This window comes from Myotis brandtii, unplaced genomic scaffold (assembly GCF_000412655.1).
Source record: "Myotis brandtii unplaced genomic scaffold, ASM41265v1 scaffold499, whole genome shotgun sequence".
NCBI classification, from domain to species: domain Eukaryota; kingdom Metazoa; phylum Chordata; class Mammalia; order Chiroptera; family Vespertilionidae; genus Myotis; species Myotis brandtii.
The window spans coordinates 1,466,333-1,475,035 of record NW_005369027.1 but is presented as its reverse complement, the minus strand read 5'-3'; the positions used below and the strand labels follow the sequence as shown (position 1 = coordinate 1,475,035).

At 37.6% G+C, this 8,703-nt stretch overlaps 1 pseudogene; it reads left to right on the top strand.

The window, feature by feature from the left end:
• Window positions 1-6,615: 6,615 nt before the first annotated feature.
• On the top strand, window positions 6,616-7,833 carry LOC102252822 (annotated as a pseudogene).
• The last annotated feature ends 870 nt before the right edge of the window (window positions 7,834-8,703 follow it).

The following is an 8,703-nucleotide window of genomic DNA, read 5'->3' as shown; positions in this document are numbered from 1 at the left end:
CAACCAAGGTACATGCCCTTGACCGGAATCGAACCTGGGACCCTTCAGTCTCCAGGCCGACGCTCTATCCAGTGAGCCAAACCAGCTAGGGCAAACCCCATAGAATTTTAATGTTGAAAGAAACAATAAAGCTAGTTCAATCCCCGCCCCTCCCCCCCTTTTAAAATATATTTTATTGATTTTTTTACAGAGAGGAAGGGAGAGGGATAGAGAGTTAGAAACATCTGGGGGAGAGAAACATCAATCAGCTGCCTCCTGCACACCCCCTACTGGGGATGTGTCCGCAACCAAGGTACATGCCCTTGACTGGAATTGAACCCAGGACCTTTCAGTCTTCAGGCCGACGCTCTATCCACTGAGCCAAACTGGTCAGAGCTCAATCCCCCTTTTTACAGACAGGAAACTGAGGTCCCTGAGCGGCTTGCCCAGTGTGAGATAAACTAGTTAGGGGCAAATTTAAGAAGATAAAAGTCCAGTGTTCTTGCTAGATTTTGTTGACCTCGTGTATTCTTTGTTAGTCTCTGGCTCAGTGTCATGTAGATCAAGAAGTGTGTTTGTGGCAGTAGACAGAGCCCACGGTAGGGGACAGTTGAGTTGAATGTTGAAGGCCTATGAGATGTCAGATACTGAATATATTGTCTTGGATCATTTTTGTTCTTCTTTATTCCAGTATCCATCCTCCTAACCGATGATGACATTTAAATTTTGCTTAAGGGGGACCTCCCCTCCCTATTTGGATGCAACCTTACTTCAGCTGCTAAGGTAGCCCACGCTTCTCAGGCCAAGGGGTAAGCATATGACTTATATTGGTTTTATTTTGCAATATAACAATTTATGATAAACTTAGTGACTGAAAACAAGATGAATTTGTTATCTCATAGTTTCTGTGGGTCAGGAGAGTGTGGTCATGACTGTGGTCCTGGGTTGGCCGGGTCCTCTTCTTAGGGTCTCACCAGATCTCGAGATGGTGACTGGGACTGTGGTGTCATCTACGGCTCAGGGCTCTCTTTCAAGATCACTAGTTGTTGGCAGGATCCAGTTCCGGTAGTTGCAGGACTTGTCTGTCAGTGGAGGAACATTTTCAGCTCCTAGAAGCTGCCCACTGTATCTTGTCATGTAGAACCTCTCTACAACATGGTAGTTGGCTTCTTCAAGGTTATCGGGAGAATTGCTCTCTAGTCTACAACAATCCAGTTTTATATAATATACAGTTATAATGACATTCAGTCAACAGTGGGCTGAGTATATAATGGTGGTCCCATAAGATTGACATGGAGCTGAAAAATTCCTATCACCTAATGATGTCATAGCCATTTATCCATTAAAGTGTACGTTTCAGTGGCTTCCAATACATTCATGATGTGCAACCATCACCACTATCTCTTACAGAATATTTTTATCGCTCCAAAAGGAAACCCCGTACCCATTAGTTAATCACTCCCCATTCCCCACAACCCCAGCCTGGCAGTCACTAATCTTTTGCTATAGATTTGCATATTCTGTAAATTTCATATAAGTGGAATCATATGATATGTGGATTATTTTGGTCCAGCTTCTTTCACTTAGTATATTTTGAAGGTTCATCCATGTTATAGTATGTATTGCTATTTTATTCAAAATTTTGTGTGTTTATGTTATGACAATATTCTAGTTACTTGCCCTTAAAAATTGTGATTAAAATATACATAACATGAAATCTATCAGTTTATTTTTAAATGTACAATTCCAGAGTATTGAGTGCATTTACAATGTTGTACAACCATCACAGCTATCCATTTCTAGAACTTTTTCTTCATCCCAAACAGAAACTCTGTACCCATTAAACAATTACTCTACATTCCTTCTTACCCCCACACTTGGTAACCTCTGTTCTACTTTCTGCCTCTATCTGTACCTCATATCAGTGGAATAGTACAATATTTATCCTTTTGGGTCTGACTTATTTCACTTAGCTCAGTGTTTTCAAGGTTTATCCATGGTTAGCATGTTTCAGAATTTCATTTCTTTTCAAATGTATTTTTATTTCAGCGAGGAAGAGGGAGGAAGAGAGAGATAGAAACATCAATGATGAAAGAGAATCATTGATTGGCTACCTCCTGCACACCCCACACTGGGGATCAAGCCCGAAACCCAGGCATGTGCCCTGACTGGGAATTGAACCGTGGCCTCCTGGTTCATAGTCGACGCTCAACCACTGAGCATACCAGCGGGGCCAGAATTTCATTTCTTTTTTGGATGAATAATATTCCATTGTATAGGTATACCACATTTTGTTTATCTACTCATCACTAAATTGTTTTTACCTTTTGGCTATTTTTTACGAATGCTGCTGCTATGAACATTCATGTACAAGTCTTCAAACATCTGTTTTCAGTTCTCTTGGGTATATACCGAGAAGTGGAACTGTTGGATGATATGGTAGTTCTATGTTTAGCTTTTTGAGGTTCTGCCAAACACTTTTCCACAGTGGCTGTACCATTTATACTTCCTCAGCAATGTCTGAGGGTTCCAATTTCTCTACATTCTAGCCATCACTTATTTTCCATTTTAAACAATTATAGCCATCTTAGTAAATGGGAAGTGGTTTTGAATTGTATTTCCCTAATGACTAATGATGTTGAGCTCTTTTATGTGTTTATTGGCCATTTGTATATTTTCATTGGAGAAATGTCTATTGAAGTCATTTGCCTGTTTTTTAAAAATTGAGATTTAATGGATATATAACATTATGTAAGCTTAAGGTATACACGATATTGCTTTTATCTAAAAATTAGAAATTTAAATAAACGTGAATAATGGAGGTACCTAAGCAACTCATTCCAACTCCTTTAGCATTATTTGATTTTTTTCTTTCTGAGCAAGTACTTACATTACATAGCTACCAATTACATTTTTTTTGCTATGTAATGGGCAGTGGGGACTGGGAATCTGTTCCCTTCTCTGTGCATTTTTCTCCTAAACACTTTTCCAGGTTTGGTGTGTTTGCTCCCTGATCATTTAGGGACTTGACTTTGTTTGCTCAAGTCTACAATTTTAATGGCATATTGAGAGGGAAGGCAGATAAAGGTGTGTTCAATTTGTCATCTTTAACCTAAATCTTAATATTTTCTTGGTAAGTTATATTGCACAGTTTTAATACTCAGGTCTTGTAGAGTTACAGGGACACATGACAAAATAATGAGAAACGAATATGTTGTGAGAGATATTAAATTAGAAGCTCTTTTATCTAATTTCATACTCTATTAGAACAATATTTTGATTATAAAACTTCTGCCTATTTTTGTTTTGTTGGCTTATTATTCAAGTAAATATCTAGTAAGATGTAGGGCCACTGTATTACTGATAAGCTCTGAATAAAGGGTTATATTTTTTACCCCAAAACAGTGTATTTTTTTTAATGAGAAAATTATATTTGTGTATCTATATAATAATAAGTGCTTAGAGCATAGAAAAGGGGCCTCTCAGCTTGGGTGAAATTAGTAACAGGTTTTTACTGATCAACAATGGTTTTTAAAATTATGATTTTTATGACACTTTTTCTAAGACTATGTCCTATCAGATGCTCAAATAAGATTTTAATTTAAGTGAAGAAACATCAACTTACTCATAAACATGTTTTAATTTAAGCACAGTGCTTTGATTTTTAAAATACAAGCTCAATAGTTCATATTATGAAAATCTATAAATATTATTTTTCTTTCTTTTTTTAAATCCTCACCCAAGCATATACTTTGAGAGAGGAATGGAGAGAGAAAGAGAAAGAGAGAGAGAGAGAGAGAGAAACATTGATCAGTTGATTCCCTTAGGCACCTTGACCAAAGATGGAACTTGCAACCTTTTGATGTACAGGACAACACTTTAGACTAAGCCACCTGGCCAGGGCTATAAAAACTGTTTTCAATTAAGCTTTACTTTTCATCTAGTGATACTTGTTAAAAGAAAACTACTGTTTGATGAGAAGTATGAGAAATACAGTTTTCCCTGCCCCATGCTCCCTGTTCTCACATTTCACTCTCCAGATACGATAACCACCCTAAACTCTTACAGTTGTTTATTCTGGTATTTACTTCCATCTTTCTAAACAATATTCTTACACTACTGCTTCTTAAATTTTTAGTTTCAGATTTTATCTCTTTGCTATTTACTATGAAATATAAGCCATCAGCATTTTAAATATACTCCTCCTTTTCCTGTCTCTTATCTTTTAAATTATGTGATGATATTTGGTTAAAACAATATTCAGTGTTTATATTACTATGATTATGTAATTATTATTCATAGCTAAGCCACATATTATACTATGATTAAATTTCCTTTCTCTAGAACTTTTGTTTTCCCAGGAATTAATGATTATATTATTCCTTTTTGTCTGCTTAATTTTCTATATGATTATTACCAATTCATCCTAAATTCTATGACAGAACTACAAATTTCTCATTATATTTATTATTTATTTTAAAAAATATTTTTATTGATTTCAGAGAGGAAAGGGGAGAGATAGAAATATCAATGATGAGAGAGAATCATTGATCGGCTGCCTCCTGCACGCCCCCTACTGGGAATTGAGTCTGTCAACCACTGAGCCACATCCGCCGGGCTTCCTCTTTATATTTAAACACATCGGGCTATCTATTATATTTCTCTCCCTCTCTTCCTTCACTATTCTTTTCCCCTTTTTCTCCCTCTCCCCTCACTCCCTCCCTTTCTTCCTTCCTTTTTTTCTTTCACCCAGGTATCCTTTTTAGAGCTCTTTTCTCTGCTCCAACCTGGACCAGTTGCTCCTAAGCCTACTGCTCACCTGTCATCCTCTCCTTTAATGTATTCTGTTGTTTCCTGGATCACATCTTCCTCTTTCACAGTTTATTTTCTCAGTTTAGGGGAGCATGTAGTCCAGTAGCTTCCTCAAAAAGGGTGAATGAGAGGGAAAATATATTTTTCAACTATGCATATGTTTGATAGTGTGGCTGGGTAAAAAATTGTAAGTTTTACCAAAGTTTAACAAGAAGTCTTAACATTCTTTTAAAATAAATGCCAAGAAGAGGGCTTAACTTTGTATTTATTTTGAAAGAGGCAGGCCACCGGAATCTGATCTAGTTAAAAGTCACCTGCGTACCTCTGCCTTTTAGCCGTACATGTGTCAAGTTTTTCTCAGAAATTTCTGAGGTTTTCCCTGGAATTATGAACAACATATGTGCAGTCAGATTCGGACTGTCCCTTCTGTTCCTGGGAGAATAAAGGAAGAACCAGGTGGGTGGGGGACACCAATCAAATTGGGAGATTAGCATTTAAGATTATTTGTCCATATGGTTTACACGTAAGAAATCCAACATTTTTCTTTTAGAAGTTTTTTAGAATGCCAAGAGCAAGAGTTTTGTGAGGACTTGGTAATTGTGACAGTTGTATTGCCAGTTTTTGTTTGACATACTTTAAAAAATTGAGGTTAAATTGGCATAACATAAAATCGATCATTTTATAGTGAGAAATTTAGTGGCATTTAGTACATTTATAATGTTGTTCAACCACTACCACCTCTATGTAGTTTCATATGTTTTTTTCACCCCAAAAGGATTGCCAAATCTTGACACCGATTCTTTCATTAGAACATAAACCTGGTCTTAATCTATCAATCACTCAGGAAATGAGCCAAATTATAATATTCTGATCATTCAGTTCATTCAAAACTACGTTGTACAGAGTTTATAGTTTTCTTACCAGAAATTTACAAAAGGATATTCATGTCCTTCCTGCCATAGTGTTCTTTGAATCTAGCAATGCAGAAATTAAATTAGAACAGATGTAGTAAAAAATTAGATTAATATTGTCTTTATGGTTCTTGTTTTAGGGTATTTAGAAAAGTACTGCTACAGAACTTTGAAAATGCAGGCTAGCGAGTAGGAAAATCTCATTGAGAAATGGTTCATTTAACAAATAAGTTCATAGATCTGTAAATGTTTCTGCTTTTTTTCAGCAGCACATTATGCTGCTATTGGTCACATGCTGTATAGAATGATCATCACTCTCATTCTGGGATGGAGAGTCTCCTTTGAACAGGGTTTACTGTGGGAGAGATTTCCTGGAGAGTAATTTCTGATACCGTTAGGGAGACGGTGAGAAAAAAAGAGTAGGAAAAGTGCCAGAGACTGCTTTTATCTTTTCATTTTCCCCTATTTGTAAAGATTAGATTGCCTTCAAATTCCTGCTTTTCTTCTCTTTTCTTTTTTCAGCTGTGACTCCAGACAGGATCCAAAGAGGAGTTTTACCATCTCTTCTCTGGGTTTTATGGAGACTTGCTTTACCCTTCTGTGTTAGCCTCTTAAGGCACTGAGTCAACCTTAAAAGGGCACAGGAAAGGGCATCCTGCTTTTCTTACGAACAGCTCTTTGTTCATTTTGTAAGTAAGATTTAGGAATTAGTAAGGAAACACCATTCTCTCTGTAGAGCAGATTCTCGCCAGCTTTGGTTAGCCATGGGTATAAAGAAATTACATCGCATGTTAATGAAATGTGTCTATATAAATATGTACATACATATAATCATTAATTATGTAGACCAGTGGTTCTCCAAGTGTGGTTCCCCGGCCAGCAGCATTGGCATCGCCTGTGAGTGTGTGAGAAATGCAGTTTCTCCCTTTCCTGTTGCGAGGGGTGTGGAGTTGGCTTGTGGGTCTCTGAGACCTGACAGTTGAGAGCTTCTTCACACGCGGGGAATGCACCCAGTGGCTCCGGAAACCATGCCACAAAACTCATATGCTGAGTTACACGAAGTGCTACGGATATTGTTTGGATGACTGTGATAAAAGAGAAAGAAGGAAGGGGAGAGGCTCATGAATGGTCAAAGAGGGCAAAAAGGATGATTGGTCTGAAGGCTAAGCTCTATATAAACAACACCATGCTGAGCAATACAAATGAAAAGAGAGCCCAGCTGGTGTGGCTAGTGGTTGAGTGTCAACCTATGAACCAGGAGGTCATGGTTCGGTTCCTGGTCAGAGCACATGCCCAGGCTCCAGCCCCAGTGTGGGGAGTGCAGGAGGCAGCCGACTCTCTCTCATCATTGATGTTTCTATCTCTCCCTCTCTCTTCCTCTCTGAAATCAATAAAAAAAATATGTATTTTTTAAAAAGATGCATGAAAAGAGAAAACACCAAACCAAAGAATGATGGAAAGATGCCACAAGGAGCAGTATCTGCATACCTACTGGGCAGAGAGGGCTAGTTGGAGCTAAAGTACTTTGCAATACGATTAAACAAAAAGATGAAAAAAGAAAGCGGGGAAAATGGGAAGTCCCTTTGCTCAAAGTTCATGCCGAGGGAGAAGCAGAGGTGTCAAAGTTATTGGAACAGAAAAGAGAAAGAAGAATGCCTGCAAGAGGATGGTTACTCAAGTCTGCTTTGCTGGAGATGGCTAACCCCACCTAAATATGAAAGGCCAATGCGCTTGCGTTTCAAGATGGCCCACATAACACATCCTGAACTGAAAGCCACATTTTGCCTGACAATACTGGGTGTAAAGAAGAATCTCTCATCCCCTCTTTCTACAACTTTGGGTGTTATTCCCAAAGGTACTGTCATCGAGGTGACAGTGAGCAAGTTGGGCCTTGTCACACCTGGAGGCAGGGCTATTTGGGGAAAACATGCCCAGTTACCAACAATCCTGAAAACGATGGATGCATAAATGCAGTGTTACTGGTGAGAGCAAATGACTCCTTGTAATGATTGAAGACAATGCACCAATCAGGAAAACTCCTTTACTGTGATGTTTCTGAGTACCATCATGCAGATAACATGTCTGCAGTCATCAAGAGAGCTATTTATTTTATTGTAAAAAACATTAAAATGGCCCATTTTCTAAAAAAGAACTGCAGTATCTACTGGTTTAAGTTTGGAAACCACAGTGTTAGCGCCAATTAAGCGCCCTCTAGTGTTGTCATAGTTGCTTTTGACAAATTACTGGACTTGGCCTAGAAATCCTGATGGAAATAAAAGAAAATAAAAGAATATATATATATTCTCTTTTCCCCAAAGATTATCTTCCCTCAAAATTTCCTTCAAGCCTTTTTTTCTATGAATAATTTTACAAATTTTAGAAAATATTATCTGTACTATTTTAAGCTTTGGTCTTTTTTTGACTTAAATTATGGGATCTAGGAATATACAAAATCTCTATGGTAAAAACATTGAAAACCTAAGACAAGATTAGCTGAATAAATGGAGGGATGTCCCATAGCAGACAGGGCAACTTAATAAGTATATGTCAATTATTCCTTAATTAATGTAAAAATTGCCATTTCAATTAAAGTTACAGTTGGATTTTTTTGAGGAGTTTGATAAATTTATTCTAAAATTTATATGAAATAGCAAAGGTACGAGAATAGCTAAGTCAGCCTTAAAAAAAGAAAAGGGTGGGGATTGATCATACTAGATATCAAGGCATATTAAAAAGTCTTCATATTACACATGGACCAGTTAAACAGCTTAGAGATTTTGGAGACAGGCCATGACTATATATATAGTTATCCTCATTCTTCACAGATTCTATATTTACAAATTCGCTTACTTGCTAAAATTTGTTTGTAAACCCCAAATCGACACTCGCAGCGCTTGTGTAGTCATTCACCAACACGCACAAAACAGAGAAACATTTGAGTCGCCTGATGAGCGGAAGCATGTTCCCAGCTACCCAAGGAGAGGCTCTGTGTTCTCGCTTC